The sequence below is a fragment of the Triticum urartu genome, chromosome 2A (genome assembly GCF_056163025.1).
Source record: "Triticum urartu cultivar PI428250 chromosome 2A, HENAU_Tu73, whole genome shotgun sequence".
Classification (NCBI taxonomy): Eukaryota; Viridiplantae; Streptophyta; class Magnoliopsida; order Poales; family Poaceae; genus Triticum; species Triticum urartu.
Window position 1 is genome coordinate 448,208,265 of NC_141874.1, and position 19,339 is coordinate 448,227,603.

The window sequence follows — 19,339 nt, forward strand, 5'->3', positions numbered from 1 at the left end:
ATCCTCAGTCTTTTCCAAGATGGATTTGAGGTTGGGCTACCATCAAATCAAAATCAGAAACGGGGACATTCCCAAAACGGCCTTTGTTACTCGTTATGGCCAATACGAGTACACCGTCATGTCCTTCGGTTTAACCAATGCCCCAGCTACCTTCTCTCGGTTAATGAACTCGGTTTTCATGGAGTACTTGGATAAATTCGTCGTGGTATACCTCGATGACATACTCATCTACTCCAAGAATGAAGAGGAACATGCCGAACATCTAAGGCTGGTATTGATGAAACTTCGAGAGCATCGCCTTTATGCCAAATTCTCCAAGTGTGAATTTTGGTTGCCAGAAGTGACCTATCTAGGCCATGTAATCTCTGGAAAGGGTATTACTGTCAATCCCGAGCGAGTTCAAGCCGTCCTTGATTGGACTCCACCTGAGACGGTCAAGCAAGTTCGGAGTTTCCTTGGCTTAGCGAGCTATTGCCGCCGCTTCGTCAAGAATTTCTCCAAGGTTGCTAAACCTCTAACTGAACTCCTCAAGAAAGATAAAAAGTTCGAGTGGACTCCACAGTGCGAGTTCAGCTTTCAGGAACTGAAAAGACGCCTGACATCTGCTCCCGTACTGGTACCACCAGATTTCTCCAAGGACTTTATTATCTATTGCGACGCCTCGCGACAAGGACTAGGTTGCATACTCATGCAGGATCGTCAGGTAATTGCCTATGCTTCACGGCAATTACACCCACATGAGGAAAATTATCCCACACATGATCTAGAGCTTGCAACTGTAGTCCATGCACTTAAAACCTGGCGACATTACCTCCTCGGTAATCGTTGCGAGATCTTCACTGATCACCAAAGTTTGAAATATATCTTCACCCAACCAGACTTGAATCTCAGGCAAAGACGTTGGGTTGAGTTGATCTCGGATTACGACTTAGGAATAACTTACACCCCGGGCAAAGCCAATGTCATGGCTGATGCACTAAGCCGTAAATCCTATTGTAACAACCTGATGTTACAACAGAGTCAACCACCTCTCCATGAGGAATTCCGTAAGCTTAACCTTCACATTGTTCCTCGAGGATTCCTATCCACCCTGGTGGCGAAACCTACCCTTATGGATCAAATCATAACCGCCCAGCGGTATGATAAGGGCATATCCCGAATTAAGGAAAACATCGCTAGCGGAGTTGCTAAATGTTTCTCCATGGATGAGCGAGGTGCTGTCTTCTTCGAGAACCGTTTGGTGGTTCCCAAGAAACAACATCTGCGCCAGTTGATCTTTAAGGAAGCTCATGAATCCCCTCTCACCATTCATCCCGGTAGTACTAAAATGTATCAAGACCTACGCCAGAGGTTTTGGTGGACTAGGATGAAGAGAGAAATCGCTCAATACATTGCTAATTGCGACGTTTGTCGTCATGTTAAAGCAGAGCATCAACGGCCTGCTGGCACTCTTCAACCTTTGGCTATTCCCGAATGGAAATGGGATAAAATCAGTATGGATTTCATCACTGGGTTTCCCAGGACCAAGAGAGGGAATAATGCCATCTTCGTCGTGATCGACCGTCTTTCCAAAGTAGCCCACTTTCTACCTGTTCGTGAGAGTATCACCGCTAGCCAGCTAGCCGATTTATACATCTCCCGAATAGTGTCTCTTCATGGTGTTCCATTGGAAATTAACTCAGACCGTGGGAGTCTCTTCACCTCTCGATTTTGAGAAAGTTTCCAAAATGCTATGGGAACTCATCTCTCTTTTAGTACTGCCTTCCATCCTCAATCAAGTGGTCAAGTAGAGCGAGTCAATCAAATTCTGGAAGATATGCTCCGAGCTTCTGTCATCTCGTTCGGAATGAGTTGGGAGAAATGCCTTCCATTCGCGGAGTTTGCTTATAACAATAGTTATCAAGCCAGCTTGGGCAAGGCTCCTTTCGAAGTTCTCTATGGACGAAAATGTCGAACGCCTCTTAACTGGTCAGAAACCGGGGAAAGACAACTCTTTGGCCCGGATATGATTCAGGAAGCAGAAGAGCAGGTTCGCGTTATTCGTGAGAAATTGAGAACAGCCCAATCTCGTCAAAAGAGTCAATATGATCGTAAACATAAGCCTATGACTTATAAAGTCGACGAGAAGGCTTACCTTCGGGTTACTCCGTTAAAGGGAACCCATCGTTTCGGTATCAAAGGCAAATTGGCCCCTCGTTACATTGGACCCTTTCGCATTCTTGCCAAACGAGCAGAAGTTGCCTACCAATTGGAACTACCTCCGCATCTTTCCAGAGTTCACGATGTCTTCCACGTTTCACAACTCAGGCGTTGCTTCGCGGATCCTATCCGTGGAGTGGACCACGAAACGCTTGATCTACAAGATAACCTCTCCTATCGGGAATATCCCGTTCGTATCCTTGATCAGGCCGAGCGTACCACTCGACATCAAAATATCAAGGTTCAATGGTCACACCATTCCGAGAAAGAAGCCACTTGGGAAAGGGAGGATCGTCTTCGACTTGAGTACCCCACCTTCTTCCCGGAGGATCCTAAATCTTGGGACGAGATTCTTTTGAGTGGGGGTGAGTTGTCACACCCTAGCTAGTTCAAGCATTAGAGTGTGCATCATGTTTAAATTTCTCTTAAATTTGAAATGGGGAAAGCAGAAACCCCCAACACCCCCCTGGAAACAACTAGGGTTTACTAAAATTATTTTCAATGAACCTGAACTGCCCTTCTAAAAAGTTCACCCTCCTTGTCTTGGGTTAAAACCTCTGGCAAAATTGGTGCACAATTTTCTAGGTCAACAGAAGGTCATTGAATTAAATCATAAGTATTTGAATTTGGGCATTTAAATGCTATAAAATAATTTAAATGCTCAAATAATCCTGGAAATAAATGTTTGCTGTTGGAAATAATCTAAACAGAGCCCACAATTATTTTCAGGATTTTTGGAAACGTTTTAGTATTTTATTTAAAGCCCAACAGTTGCAGTTAATTAGAAAAACAGAAACAAATAAAAAGAGAGAGAGAGAGAGAGGGAAGCCCACCCGGGGCTTACCTGTGCTGGCCCAGCTACCTGGCTCGGCCCAGCCTACTGGCTCTGCCAGTCGTCGTCCTCCTCGCGCCAGAAGGACGCGGAGCGCGTGGCCGGCGCCCGCGGCCACACGCCGGCCACCTCCTGCTTCCGCCGACGCCTGGAGACGCCTAGGGGTGCCACGCGACCCCCACGTCCCCCTCTCATCCTCGCTCACTCTCCCCTCGTCTCCCTCACCCTCTCCCGCACCATGGCCAACGAGTTTGTCACCGTCTCATCGCCGTAGTCGCGCTCTCCGTCACCCCCTCGCCTCTCTGACCTGTCCAGAAGCTCCGCCGTGACGCCCTCGCCCTCCCCACCGAGCCACGCATCGCCGGAGGCCCTGCATCGCCGCCATCGGATCGTCTTCAACCTCGGTACCCGCCGGACACCGTTCATCGATTCGCCTCGCTCCGGTCGCCCCCGAGCCCACTGAGCTACTCATCGACCTCCCTGTGAGCTCCGCCGCCTTTCCCCTCTTCTTTCCCACGCGTTTGCACCCTCTAGGCCATAGTTCCACCATGGCCGAAGCTCGTCTCCGCTCGAGCTCGTCGCCGGCGTCGCTCTGGCGACCATTTGGTCCTCCCGTGCTATGCAACGTGCTTGTCGCATCGCGTAGTGCCTCGCTAGCGCTTCAGTTTCCGTGTTTGCACGCCGCAGCCCACTCCCCGCACATGGCCGAACTCCGGTCGCCGCCTTGGAGCTCGCCGTCGTCGTCTCCGGCCACCGTAGGCCCGGCCTCCACCACCACTAGATGCGCGACTGCAAGAGCTCTCCAACGAGCCCAAGAACGGCCTCGCCCGTGCCCTGTGGGCGTTTTTCGAGCTGCGCCACCATCTCGGGCCTCGCCGGCATTGAGTCGCCGGCGAGTTTGACCCAGTTTGACTCCTGGGTGGGCCCAGGTAGACCCCCCTGAATCTATGACAGGTGGGGCCGGTCTGCTAACTAATTTAGGATTAGTTTTAATTAATTTTAATTAAATCAGTCACTGACATGTGGGCCCAGGCCCCACTGACAGATAATTAGTGTTAATCTAATCCTGTTAATTAGCTGAGAGGCTGACAGAAGGGGCCCACCAGTCAGGTTTGACCTGGGCTGGCGCCTTTGACCTGCGGAGGTCAGCATGACGCAATGCTGATGCAGTAATGCATTTTCTGGATTTATTTTTATTCAGGAATTTCCAGAAAATAGTTAAAACTTCTAAAAATCATAGAAAATCAACCATAGCTCCAAATGCAAAGATTTATATATGAAAAATGATCAGAAAAATTCAATCTATCCATCTGTAATGGTTTCATGCATGACAACAAGTTTACCTTGCTGTTTAAGCAGAATAAGGAAATGCACTATTAAGGCCATGTTTAATGAGCTAATATTTGAATCTTTGATTCAAATGAGTTCATTCCTTTCCGTTATAGCTTGCATTAGGCCAAGACACATTCATATTGCCATGTCATAGCATGCATCATATTGTTGCATATCGTCATGTGTTGATTGTGTTCCGATGTGTTCTTCGTGGTAGGTTCTGCCTCCGAGGATATTCACGAGTATCCAACTGAAGGGCAGTATCCCACTACCACTCCATCAAGCAAGCAACCATTGATCATTCTGATACAAACCCATGTTCTCCCTTCTTCTCTTGTTCACTGCATTAAGACAACACGATTCAAACTGCTGTGTGCTACGGTAGTTGAACCCTTATCCTCTACATGACCTGTCATTGCCACAGTAACTAGATGAAACCCACTAGCATGTGTAGGAGTTGATTGAGCCATGTATGTGATTCCTACCTTGCTATGCCTGCTATGCTTAGAGTTGTGTCAGGTCTGGTTCATCTGGGTGATGGGCCAGAGTGAAATGCTTATGCCGGTAATGTGAGGGATGTGTTGAACATGTTTTGGTAAAGGTATCGATGAGAGGCCATGTAGGAGTACATGGTGGGTTGTTTCATTGAGGCCGTCCTAAGAACTGAGATCTGTATGTGTGATTTAAGATTCAGCTACTACCATGCATTGGGATCCTTAATTGACCCTCTTGGCTTCTTAACCACCCTAGTACTCTGTCCAGGAGTTGCAAATAGTTTCTGGTGTTTGTAGGTTATGTGTTGGCGGCCATGCGTAGCACTGACCCTAGGGGTGGGCTATGTTGCGGTAGATACACCGTGGCACGGTGTACCGAGTCACCCGTTTGGTGTCTCGGGATCCCTGTTCACATCGTTCGGGGCCGTATGTGGAAACCTCGGCCGGACTCCCTGTGGATGGAACCTGGATAGGCGATAAACCTGGACTAGAGACTTAAGTGTTTAGGTAGGCCGTGGCCGACACCCTCGCTGGGCTTCCGCTTGAAGGTTGCCGAGTACATGTCGTGTAAACGGCGGGAAGTGGTGAAAGCGTGTATGCAGAAGTACACCCCTGCAGGGTATAAAACTATTCGAATAGCCGCGTCCGCGGTAAAGGACTACTTGGTTGCCTATACAGTTCATAGACAAGTTAATGGGTACTAATAAAAGACTCAAGATAAGTGTGAGTACCGAGGATGGCCCTCTCGTAGGATGACGAGGGAGGATCCCCGGTGGAGTATTGTGTTGGTGAGTAGTGGACTCATGTGCGAAAACTATTTTTTCTGGTGAAGTTCCGTAGGATAGCTTAGCCAAGAGTCAAAGCTGGCTTGCTGCATTAACCCCACCACCTTCTTGAGAATAAGCATGTATAGTAGGTTCTGATGTAAGACTTGCTGAGTACCTTTGTACTCATGTTTGCTTAATTACTGTTTTCAGACGACAACACCGCCCCCTCCGATGGGTTCTACGTAGACCTTGACGTCGACGAGTGACTAGCCACCCAGGTGGTGATCCTGGCCATGGAGGGCCCTATGTAGATAGACAGGCTTCGAGAAGCCTTCTTTCTTTCTAGAGTCTGTACTCAGACTAGTCGCTTCCGCTTGTGCTTGTATGTTTGTATGACTTGAGTGTCGGGTCATGTGACCCCTATCTGTATGAACATGTTATGTATGGCTCCCTGGAGCCTTTAAATAAAGTACTTGAGTTGTAGAGTTTTGTTGTGATGCCATGTTGTATGTACTCATATCGGGCATATTGTGTGTATGATTGAAATGCTTGGTATGAGTGGGATCCGACAATCTAGTTGTTTATCCTTGGCAGCCTTTCTTATGGGGAAATGTAGTCTAGTGTTCCTCGAGCCATAGTAGTCCGCTACAGCCCGGTTCACCGGAGTCCTGCTAGCCTAGCACTACTGTTCAGGACACTTGACTGGCCGGCATGTGTTTCACTTCGTTCCTATGTCTTTCCCTTCGGGGAAATGTCACGCTGTGACTTCCGGAGTCCTGTTAGCCCAGTGCTACAGCCTGGAATCAATCGCTGATGACCGACATGCTCGATGTGATTCATGTATGCCTGTCTCCATAGGTCTGTGCCGCTTTGGGTTCATGACTAGCCATGTCGGCCCGGGTTCTCTGTCATATGGATGCTAGCGACACTATCATATACGTGAGCCAAAAGGCGCAAACGGTCCCGGGCCATGGTAAGGCGACACCCGTGGGATACCGTGCGTGAACTTTCTTGTGCATCTTTACCTTAGTAACTTAGAACTAGCCTCCAAAGCACAACCTCAATCTCCCAGCCGTTTGACCATAGTAACTATTCAAAGTTACTGGTCAGAAACTTACCTGGTTTGTAAAATCCTCTCTACTGCACCTGGATCCAAACCAAACCGTGGTAAACTTCAAAACCACCACGAACAACATGCCAGACATGATTTTTGGACGAAGGCTGGCCTGAGGAGAGAGTTCGCGCGGTGACCACGCGTGTCCATGATGCCAGGCATGCGTGTCGACGCACTCTGGGTGCCGCCGAACGCTCTGTTCACGCGTGCTCGCTTCCCTCGCCTGCCCGAGCGTGCCAAACTGCTCCACCATCATCGTCTCGATGTCTTTAACTCCTCCCTGGCGCTCGCCGACGCCGGAGCTCACCGCAGTGAGCACGAGCATGGTCCATCCAACGCCATAGTGCGCTCTGCACTATGCTCGTCTCCGTCCGCCCATCGTGGCCGCGTGACGTCCGTCGCCTTCTCCCCCTCTCACTGACGCCGCTCGTCGCCGGGCACCGTGGACAGGTGTCCATCGGCGGAGCCCGAAGCCCCCTCGCCGCTCGCCTATAAATAATGCCACCCCTAGTCTCCTCGAGCCACATCCACCCCTAGTCTTGAGGATCACCAGAAGGCTTGTGAACCTCATCTGCACTAAGGCAAGCCACAATAACATTTTCATGGTGTCATTTCAATATTTGTGATTTTCTTACTTGAATGAAATGATTAATCCATGCATTTAAATAATAATTGAGTTATTTGTATTCTGTTAAATATTGGTTATGCTTGATTTATAGAATGATTCAAACTAGTTTAGTGGATAAAACAAGTTAAGATTTAGTTGGTGATGTTAGAAATAATTTTGCTATGCATGTTAGTAATTATTTAAAGCTTTGTTTTTGCCTTCATAAATTGGTAAAAAATTGTTAGAAAATATTTTGTTAAATACTTATTTAATCATATTACTTGTCTTACAGAATGTTTGAACCCGACTTAGTGATAAAGAAATTAAGAGTTGTTGATAGTGAAATCTTTTTGCCAAGCATATGAGAAATTTATCGGATTTACCTTCTTGCATAAGAAATTAATAAAACTTGGTGCAAAATATTTGGGTAAGTTGTGAGTCATTTTGAGCAGTAGAGTAATATGAGTTGTTGACGTTTATGCTTGGTGTGTATATGGATGACATCGGTCATTTTTATCATTATATGATGCATGTGTTGTTTTGCATTTCATGGCATGTTATGACACCGGTCATTTTTAGTTTAAAGTTGAACCTGAATATAACTCAACTTGAATATACCATTGATGGGGTCATGGTGCCGCTGAATCGAGTTTCTTTCCAGTGCAACCACATTTGCCTTTGTGGGAAGGCCTTGATTCGGTCCATTGACATGGCCTCTGGTCGGTGCCTCCAACTAGGGAAGGTTATGTCGTGCTTGCCCTGGCCCGGTAAGCAGGCATAATCTTGTGTGCTTGTTGATGAGATTATGGTACCGAGTCCCCGAGTGGGAGTGTTTTGACCACGACGGTGGTTGGGGTGTCTTTGGTAGACACGGGGCCACCCAGGACCAGCCCGTTGGGGATTTGGGTCGGAATGGCCGGGAGAGTGTTGTGGCAATGGAAGGGTTTTGTCGGAATGTCATTGGTCCACCCGAATGGGAGTGCGATGCCATGGGTTCCGTGGTGTGGGTACAGTGTGCTACCTCTGCAGAGTGTGTAATCTATTGATAACCGAGTCCACAGTCACAGACACCTGGTAGTAGGTCCCACCATGAGTCAACGTTTAATAAAAACTGCACACTAAGCTATGAACTTTGCATTGTTGATGCATGGCAGAAAGGCCATCGTGGCATTTGGGACCAAATGATGGTCGTGGTTGTGATCGCCGTAAGGATCACGAGTTGTTCCTGAGAAAGACCACTTTGGTGGTGTGTTTGTGATCCAGAGATGATCACAGTTGGTAAGCTGTCCCGAGGGACGTTCGAGCATGATCACAGCATGTTGACATATAGTGTTGCATTATTAATAATTGGTTAAATATCATGATATAGTTTGTCATTATGATTATGCCTGTTGTGAGCTTGCAAGTACATTCAATGTACTAACCTGGCGTGTCATGCCAGATTTCAGGAAACTATCGTTGGAGAGGAGCGCTGTTCGAGTCTAGATCGTGTCCACATCGGTGTCCCTGTGATATGGAGCTTCCGCCACGACGTTATTCCGTTGCCACATAGTTGTTCGGATCGAGGCCCCTTTATGTTCACTAAATAATGTACATATTTTTCAGCTGCACCGAGTTTGTCGCTTAGCCTTGACAACTGTTGTAATGTAAACTCTGTTCCGCTAGCATCAATAAAGCGGTTGTTTTTCTGTACCAAGATGTTGTGTGTTGCCAGAAGACATGGTCTCTGGGCTGGCAATGCATGGTAAACCAGTCGCTCTGAGCCGGGGTGCCACAACGCTTGGTATCAGAGCCGCGCTGACTGTAGGCCACGCTAGACTGCGATGCATTAACTGGACGTAATTTGTGCTGATTGTTGCGTTGCATGCATTCGGTTTATATATTTTTTATGCTAACCTTCTAATGGTTGTGGGTGTAGATGGCTCTGGTGCCGTATCCGTGCTAGTTGCAGCTGATGCCGTACACGTCACTGCACCTCCTTCACAACGTGTGGCGTCGGTTGTACCCTCTCGGAGACGACCCAGTCTATCGTGTGTAGCGGGAGCATCTAGCTGATTCAGTGTATGAGTATCACGCAGTGGTCACTCTGCGCACTAGTTCCAATTCCAGCTCTTACACTCGCACTTCACGGAGCGGTTATGCCTCCATCGCTTCTTAGGCTGTCCAGTTTGTTGCATTCGAGGTCCTTGTCGAGATTCGCTACAACGAGGTCCGAATGCAGAACCACCCTGGTTTCTACTACTACCCATCTCTGCACGACAACGGTCGTGTCCGTTTCCCTCTCATTGATCCGGAATCTGATAGTGTTGCTAGCCACATTGCTCGTTATGTCACTGCTAGCTATCTCATGATCCACGAGCTGGCTCGAGAGCTGACTCGTACTCGTACTACCTTAGCCACTACTTTGGTCACTTCTAGATCCGCCACTACTCCGTCTTCACTGGGATTTAGCCCTTATGTCCCAGTCAGTTCTAGCTCCCCTATTTCGCCGGTTACTCCCCCGAGTAGCACGGGCGTCTCGGCCGTGAACCCTCTCAGTACTCCTGCCAAGTGGGTCTCACTTCTCGCTACCCATATAGCCCCGATGCTTCATCCTACCCCTGCCCCTGAGGGAGAGACCTCGAGGCAGCGCCGTCGTGTTACCTTTAACCCGGAGGTTTCCGTTAACCACGTCAGTTCGGGATCCGACACCGCTTCAGGGGAGGACGCCGCAGCACCAGCAGAGCAGTAGTATCTTTGAGTATTCGCAATTGGTTGGATGATGTATGGATGTAGTTGTACGAGTCATGATGTTTTGTTGCATGTATGAGAGTAGTGAACCAGTCATGTTGTTTATTTTTCATGTATGAGTCTATGTATAATTATGTTGAGACTTTATTCGCCGTATTTTTTCGCTCTTTTGCTTTCTTCCGGGATTTGTCGCTGGCTTTTCCCCAATTTTATTCTTGGGTGTTTCTCATCTCGATTGTGTTGTCTTGGGAAAAATTCACAATAGAATGACGCGGGGAGGCAGCAGTAGCAACGTTCGTGAGGGCACTCCTGTTCGTCGTTCCGCACGATAGGCAGGACATTCTCCCGAGCCGTACGTTCAGCCACCACCTCCACCGCCTGATCCTCCCTCCACCAAGCAAATTATGCGTATGTTTGAAGAGAAAAGGAACAATGATCTGATTGAAATATTGAGAAGTGTTCAAGCTATGGTTGCACAGAATGGAAATTAGCATGGTCATCACTCAAAGTTGTCAGATTTTCAGAGGACCAATCCACCTAGCTTTAGTCAGATTGTTGACCCATTGGATGCAGACGATTGGTTGCGCACAATGGAGAAAAATCTTGAGATTGCTCGTACTGAAGGAAATGATAAAGTTCCCTTTTCCACCCATTATCTTGAGGGCGCAGCTGCCATATGGTGGGAAAATACAAAGGCCATGTGGCCGGCTGATGAGGAAATCACTTGGGAAAAGTTTAAGGATCAATTCCAAAAATATCATATCCCTACTGGAGTTATGAAGACTAAGCAGCGTGAATTTCTCACACTCATCCAAGGAAATCAGTCTGTGGTAGAATATTTGCAAAAATTCAATCATCTCGCCCGTTACTCTCTTCATGACGTGGTCACCAAAGAAAGAAGAATTGACAGATTTCTTGGAGGTCTAAATCCAAAACTCCGGTGTACTCTCAGTATGCTTGATTTCACAGACTTCCAAACTCTGGTGAACAAGGCTTTCATTGTTGAATAGGAGCAAAAGCTTATAGCAGATAATAGGCCTGTTAACAACGACAACAAGTGAAAGTTTGAGCCAAAGAAGGATGGGCAACCAGTGCAAAAGGCTCATACCTGGCAACAACTCAGGTGGAATACAAGCCAAATTGGCAGCAGAATGTTAACAAGACCACCACTCAAGTCAAGAAATTGTGGCCAATCCAATACATGAGGAGCGTCAGCGCAATAATTCTTGTTTCATTTGCAGGCAGCACGGACATTATGCCAAGCAGTGCCCCAAGAACAACAAGATGAATGCCCTAAGCAGGCCACAAGCCAACTTTATGGAGTCGTGGCCAAACCGGCAAAACTTCACCGGGCACGTGCATCATATCTCCGCCGATGAAGCCCAAGAGAAGCCAGAAGTCGTCATTGGTATGTTTTCTGTTAATGACATACCTGCCGTAATTTTATTTGACTCTGGGGCTTCGCATTCTTTTATTCCTCGGAGTTTTGCTGCCCAAAACAATTTTCCTTGCGCAATTTTGGGCAAAAATATGCTGGTTCAAGAGCAATCTGGTTTGTCGTGATCTGGAGATCAATATCAACGGGGTCTACTTTCCAACATCTCTGATAATCATTGAGTCTGAAAAGTTGGATATTATATTGGGTATGAATTGGTTGACCCAATATCAAGTTTGCATAAAATGCGCAACCCAAGAAGTCACTTTGACCGGTCTAAATGGGCAACTTACCAAGTTCTACGCTCGCAAGAATATACCCAAGCCAGAACTAGTTTGCACCGCTATGGTTGAATTGGAATTAATCCCTGTGGTCAGTGAGTACCCTGATGTGTTTCCGGAAGAACTGCCAGGCGTGCCACCGGATCGGGAACTGGAGTTTGCCATAGATCTTGTGCCTGGAACCGCACCGTTATACAAGAAGTATTACCGGATGCCCTCATTGCAATTAGTGGAGCTAAAGAAACATCTTGACGAATTACTCCAGAAAGGTTATATTCGTCCCACCTCCTCACCATGGGGATGACCTGCAATTTTCGTGGGAAAAAAGGATGGTAGTCTTCGTATGTGCATAGATTACCGCCAGCTGAATGAGGTCACCATCAAAAATAAATACCTGCTGCCAAGGATTGATGATCTGTTTGACCAGCTCAGTGGGGCTAAGGTATTCTCAAAAATCGATTTACGGACCGGCTATCATCATCTTAAGATTAAAAAGGAAGATATTCCTAAGACCGCATTCACTACTCGGTACGGTCTTTACGAATATACTGTGATGTCCTTTGGTCTCACCAATGCCCCTGCTTTCTTCATGCATATGATGAACAAAGTATTTATGGACTTCCTCGAAAAATTCATGGTAGTCTTCATCGATGACATCCTCATTTACTCCAAGGGTGAAGAGGAGCACAAGGATCACCTCCGAGCAGTACTAGAACGGCTCCGCGACCATCAGCTATACGCCAAGTTCAGTAAGTGCGAATTTTGGCTCAAGAAAGTTGGGTTTCTCGGACATGTACTATCCACCGAAGGTATAGCCGTGGATCCGAGCAAAGTAAAGGATGTGCTCAATTGGGTACCGCCCACGACCGTGACACAGATCCGGAGTTTCCTCGGATTAGCTGGATACTATCATCATTTTATTGAAGGGTTTCCAAAATTGCTAAACCCATGACGGAGCTGCTCAAAAAGGATACGAAGTTTAAGTGGACAGAGGATTGTGAGAAGAGTTTTAATGAGTTGAAGATACATCTGACAACCGCACCTGTATTGACTCTTCCAGACATTTATCGCAGTTTTGATGTGTATTGCGATGCCTCCAGACAAGGTATTGGTTGCGTGTTGATGCAAGACAACAAGGTAGTAGCATATGCATCGCGACAGCTACGACCCCATGAGGGAAATTATCCTACTCATGATTTGGAATTGGCCGCAGTGGTTCATGCATTAAAAATTTGCAGACACTACCTCATTGGAAAAAGGTGCCAAATTTTTACCGACCACAAAAGCCTCAAGTACATCTTCACTCAGCCAGATTTAAATCTCCGTCAGCGAAGATGGTTAGAGTTGGTCAAGGATTATGACCTTGGAATAAATTACCATCCAGGCAAGGCCAACGTCGTTGCCGACGCGCTCAGTCGAAAGCCCGTCAGCTTAAATGTCATGTTAAAATCATTGCCTACCAAACTTCAAGAGGAGATCGCTCAGCTCAACTTGGTCATCGTGGATGCTGGCCTCGCTAATATTTTGGAAGTTACCCCCACACTTGAGATGGAGATCTGCAAGGTCCAGCCAGCTGACGCCAATCTACAAAGACATGCCGAGGGCCAGATGGCAAAGCAGGCCCCTGACTTCTCCAAGGACAAATTCGGTACCCTCCGATTCCATGGACGCATTTGTGTGCCAAATCAACCGGACTTGAAGAATAAAATCCTGTCAGAAGCACACGAATCCACATATTCCATTCACCCAGGAGGTACGAAAATGTATGAGGATCTCAGACAAATATTCTGGTGTGAGGGAATGAAGCAGGACATTGCCTATTTCGTAGCTTGTTGCAACATATGTAACAAGGTGAAAGCAGATCATCAGAAGCCAGCCGGACTCCTCCAACCGCTGCCAGTTTCACAGTGGAAATGGGATGACGTCTGCATGGATTTCATCACAGGATTTCCTAGGACTCAGCGAGGCAAGGATGCAATCTGGGTTATAATAGACACCCTAACCAAGGTTGCTCACTTCATTCCGATCAGCACCAGATACAGGGCTGGTGAATTTGCACAGCTGTATGTGTCCAAAATAGTCAGTTTGCACGGAGTACCCCGAACTATCACTTCCGACCGAGGTTCTTTGTTTACTTCTGCTTTTTGGTCCCGTCTCCATCAAGCCCTGGGGACAGCACTGAAATATAGTACTGCCTATCACCCTCAGACAGATGGACAAACAAAGCGGGTAAATTAAATACTCGAAGATATGTTGCGAGCCTGTGTGCTAGCCAAAGAAGCTAAATGGGAAGATTGCTTGCCATATGCCGAGTTCTCTTATAACAACAGTTTCCAAACCAATCTAAAGATGTCACCATATGAAGCTCTGTATGGCCATAAGTGCCGCACTCCTCTAAATTGGTCTCAGACTGGAGATAGCCGTATATTCGGAACGGATCTCATGCTGGAAGCTGAGAAACAAGTTAGGGAAATCAGAGACAGACTGCAATTGGCCAAATCTCGACAGAAGAGTTATTATGATGCAAAGCATCGGCAGGTCAGTTTTGACCCGGAGAACACGTATGCCTCTGAGTCACCCCTATGAAAGGAGTAAGAGATTTCAGACTCGTGGAAAGTTGGCACCCAGATTCATTGGTCCACTTCTGATTATGTCTCGAGTAGGTATGGTTGCATATCAACTGGAACTACCCCCTGAATTGGCAGACATACACAACGTGTTCCATGTTTCGCAATTGAGATGATGCATATCCCCGCCTGAGAAAAGGGTTGCAATGGCTGAGATAGAATTGGCAAAAGATTTAACTTACGAAGAGATACCCTTCAAAATTTTGGATCAGATGGAAAGGGTCACTCGCAGTAAAGTCAGAAAATTTTACAAGGTCCAGTGGGAGCATCACACAGAGTCAGAAGCAACTTGGGAGCAGGAAGAATTCCTTAGGGATCAGTATCCAGAGTGGTTTTCCCAAGCAACCGAAGCTTGAGGACGAGATTCATTCTAAGTGGGGGAGGTTTGTGACAGCCTGGTTTTTGCCCTCTCTTATCTGCTTGAATTTTCATTTGAAAATTTTCTGAAACTTGGAATTCTTGAATCTTTTCATATGGACTTAAACACTTGGGCATCTTTGGCTTTCACCCAAGTTCTTCACTTCCCTCCTAAATCATCATTTCACTTCTGATCCACCCCAAAATAATCTTTGGAACATTTTTCTTAAATGAAAAATATTCATTTTCTCTCAGAAACCCTAAGCCAGATCTGTTTGCTTCAAAGAAACCCCAATTTTTATGGCTCGGAAAAATCTGAGATAATTCACAAATATTCTGTGAACCCTAGGGCACCTTCCTGAGCAAAACTATTTCATCACTTTTTGGAATATTTTTGCTACAGAAAATATTTTCTGTTCTGGACAGAAATGGTGGTTTCTACAGCAACTACCATTTTACTTGCTCCATTTGACCTGAACTTTCTTGTGCATCTTTACCTTAGTAACTTATAACTAGCCTCCAAAGCACAGCCTCAATCTCCTAGCCTTTTGACCAGAGTAACTGTTCAAAGTTACTGGTCAGAAACCTACCTGGTTTGTAAAATCCTCTCTACTGCACCTAGATCCAAACCAACCCGTGGTAAACTTCAAAACCACCACGAACAACATGCCAAACATGATTTTTGGACGAAGGCTAGCCTGAGGAGAGAGTTCGCGCGGTGACCACGCGTGTCCATGATGCCAGGAATGCGTGTCGACGCGCTCTGGGTGTCGCCAAACGCTCTGTTCGTGCGTGCTCGCTTCCCTCGCCTGCCCAAGCGTGCCAAACCGCGCCACCATCATCATCTCGACGTCTTTAACTCCTCCCTGGCGCTCGCCGATGCCGGAGCTCGCCGCATCAAGCACGGGCACGGTCTGGCCAACGCCACAGTGCGCTCCGCACTGTGCTTGTCGCCTTCCTGATCCTGTGCTCATCTCCGTCCGCCCACAGTGGCCGTGTGACCTCCGTCGCCTTCTCCCCCTCTCACTGACGCCGCTCGTCGTCGGGCACCGTGGACAGGTGTCCACCGGCGGAGCCCGAAGCCCCCTCGCCGCTCGCCTATTAATAAGGCCACCCCTAGTCTCCTCGAGCCCCATCCAGCACTCCCACACACTCCACGACTGTGTAGGAAGCCGTGGCCCGGCCGGGCAGGCCTCGGGCCGCCGTCCCCGAGCTCGAGCTCGCCGGTGATCCCCTTTGGACGCCGCGGGATCTCTAGCCCCTCCCAGGCCAGGGAAACCCCTCCCGGGCTTCCGCCTCTCTCCGGTGAGGCCGTCTCGCCCGCTTGGAGCCCTTGTAGTGGCCTCCGTTCGCCGTCTTCCTCAACTCCGGCAACCTTCGTGTTCTGCCTCCGCTTGCAAGCTCGTTTCTGACATCGTCCGACCACCCCTAGCCACACTACGGATACGGGCAGGTGCACCATTGTCCCCTCTCTCAATCCCTCCCTCTCGTTTGGGCCACGGAGCCCTCGTCGCCGGCGAGAGCTCTGGCGAAGCCGCGGCCTTCTCTGTTTCTTTCTCCCCATTCCCCCACTTGACTAGCGGAGCCCACTAGTCAGCCACTCTATACGCACGCGAAGCGGTACGAGTAGTGGCGCCCCTAGGCTTTACGCCTTCGACGTCGCCCCCCCCCCAGTCTATTTCTTTTTATTCAAATTCATTTGAATTTACAAAACACTTCAAACAGTTATAACTCTTCAACCATAAGTCCAAATGAATTGATTCTTTTTGCATTGTGTTCTTTGATAAGAAATCTAGTAGCTCACCAAAGGTGAGATTTTCCTGAGCTGTTTAGAATTTCTGGTGATTTTTAGAAGTGTTCTTGATATTTTCTTTTTGTGCTTAAATTTATTTTCAGAGGGTGAGGCTTGTCTTGAGGATCACCAGAAGGCTTGTGAACCTCATCTGCACAAAGGCAAGCCACAGCAACATTTTCATGGTGTCATTTCAATATTTGTGATTTTCTTACTTGAATGAAATGATTAATCCATGCATTTAAAAAATTATTGAGTTATTTGTATTCTATTAAATATTGGTTATGCTTGATTTACAAAATGATTGAAACAAGTTTAGTGGATAAAACAAGTTAAGATTTATTTGGTGATGTTAGAAATAATTTTGTTATGCATGTTAGTAATTATTTAAATCTTTGTTTTTGCCTTCATAAATAGATAAAAATTTGTTAGAAAATATTCTATTAAATACTTGTTTAATCATATTACTTGTCTTACAGAATGTTTGAACCCGACTTAGTGATAAAGAAATTAAGAGTTGTTGATAGTGAAATCTTTTTGTCAAGCATATGAGAAATTTATCGGAGTTACTTTCTTGCGTAAGAAATTAATAAAACTTGTTGCAAAATATTTTGGTTAAGTTGTGAGTCATTTTGAGCAGTAGAGTAATATGAGTTGTTGACGTTTATGCTTGGTGTGTATATGCATGACATCGGTCATTTTCATCATTATATGATGCATGTGTTGTTTTGCATTTCATGGCATGTTATGACACCGGTCATTTTTAGTTTAAAGTTGAACCTGAATATAATTCAACTTGAATATACCGTTGACTAGGTCATGGTGCCGCTGAATCGAGTTTCTTTCCAGTGCAACCACATTTGCCTTTGTGGGAAGGCCTTGATTCGGTCCATTGACATGGCCTCTGGTCGGTGCCTCCAACTAGGGAAGGTTATGCCATGCTTGCCCTGGCCCGGTAAGCAGGCATAATATTGTGTGCTCGTTGATGAGATTATGGTACCGAGTCCCCGAGTGGGAGTGTTTTGACCACGACGGTGGTCGAGGTGTCTTTGGTAGACACGAGGCCACCCAGGACCAGCCCGTTGGGGATTTGGGTCGGAGTGGCCGGGAGAGTGCTGTGGCAATGGAAGGGTTTTGTTGGAATGTCGTTGGTCCACCCAAATGGGAGTGCGAGGCCATGGGTTCCGTGGTGTGGGTACAATGTGCTACCTCTGCAGAGTGTGTAATCTATCGATAGCCGAGTCCACGGTCACGGACACCTCGTAGTAGGTCCCACCATGAGTCAATGTTTAAAAAAAACTACACACTAAGCTATGAACTTTGCATTGTTGATGGATGGCAGAAAGGCCATCGAGGCATTTGGGACGAAATGATGGTCGTGGTTGTGATCGTCGTAAGGATCATGAGTTGTTCTTGAGAAAGACCACTTTGGTGGTGTGTTTGTGATCCAGAGATGGTCACAGTTGGTAAGCTGTCCCGAGGGACGTTCGAGCATGATCACAGCATGTTGACATATAGTGTTGCATTATTAATAATTGGTTAAGTATCATGATATTGTTTGTCATTATGATTATGCCTGTTGTGAGATTGCAAGTACATTCAATGTACTCACCTGGCATGTCATGCTAGATTTCAGGAAAGTATCGTTGGAGAGGAGCGTTGTTCGAGTCTAGATCGTGTCCACATCGGTGTCCCTATGATATGGAGCTTCCGCCACGACGTTATTCCGCTGCCATGTAGTTGTTCGGATCGAGGCCCCTTTATGTTCACTAAATAATGTACATATTGTTCAGCCGCACTGAGTGTGCCTCTTGGCCTCGACAGCTGTTGTAATGTAAACTCTATTCCGCTAGCATCAATAAAGCGGTTGTTTTTCTGTACCAAGATGTTGTGTGTTGCTAGAAGACATGGTCTCTGGGCTGGCAATGCATGGTAAACCGGTCGCTCTGAGTCGGGGTGCCACAAGCAGTTAGCTACAATAAATGGTTCTCATAACACTCCTTGGTATGTTGACTATGCTAATTACATTATTGCTAAATATTTACCACCTAGCTTTACATACCAACAAAAGAAAAAATTCTTCTATGATTTAAGACATTTCTTCTGGGATGACCCACATGTTTATAAAGGAGTAGATGGTATTATTAGACGTTGTGTACCTGAGCATGAATAGGAACCAATCCTATGGAAATGTCACTCCGAAGCTTATGGAGGGCATCATGCGGGAGATAGAACTGCTCACAAGGTATTGCAGTCTGGGTTTTATTGGCCTACTCTTTTCAAGGATGCTCGTAAGTTTGTCTTATCTTGTGATGAATGTCAAAGAATAGGTAATATCGGTAAGTGTCAAGAAATGCCTATGAATTATTCACTTGCTGTTGAACCATTTGATGTTTGGGGATTTGATTACATGGGACCATTTCCTTCCTCTAACGGGTATACACATATTTTGGTAGCTGTTGACTATGTTACTAAGTGGGTAGAAGCTATTTCCAACTAGTAGTGCTGATCCCAACACCTCTATTAAAATGCTGAAGGACGTTATTTTCCCAAGGTTTGGAGTCCCTAGATATTTAATGACTGAAGGTAGTTCACACTTTATTCATGGTGATTTCCGTAAAATGCTTGCCAAGTATGACATTAACCATAGAATTGCATCACCCTATCATCCTCAGTCGAGTGGTCAAGTTGAACTTAGCAATAGAGAAATAAAATTAATTTTGCAAAAGACTGTCAATAGGTCCCGGAAGAATTGGTCTAAAAAATTAGATG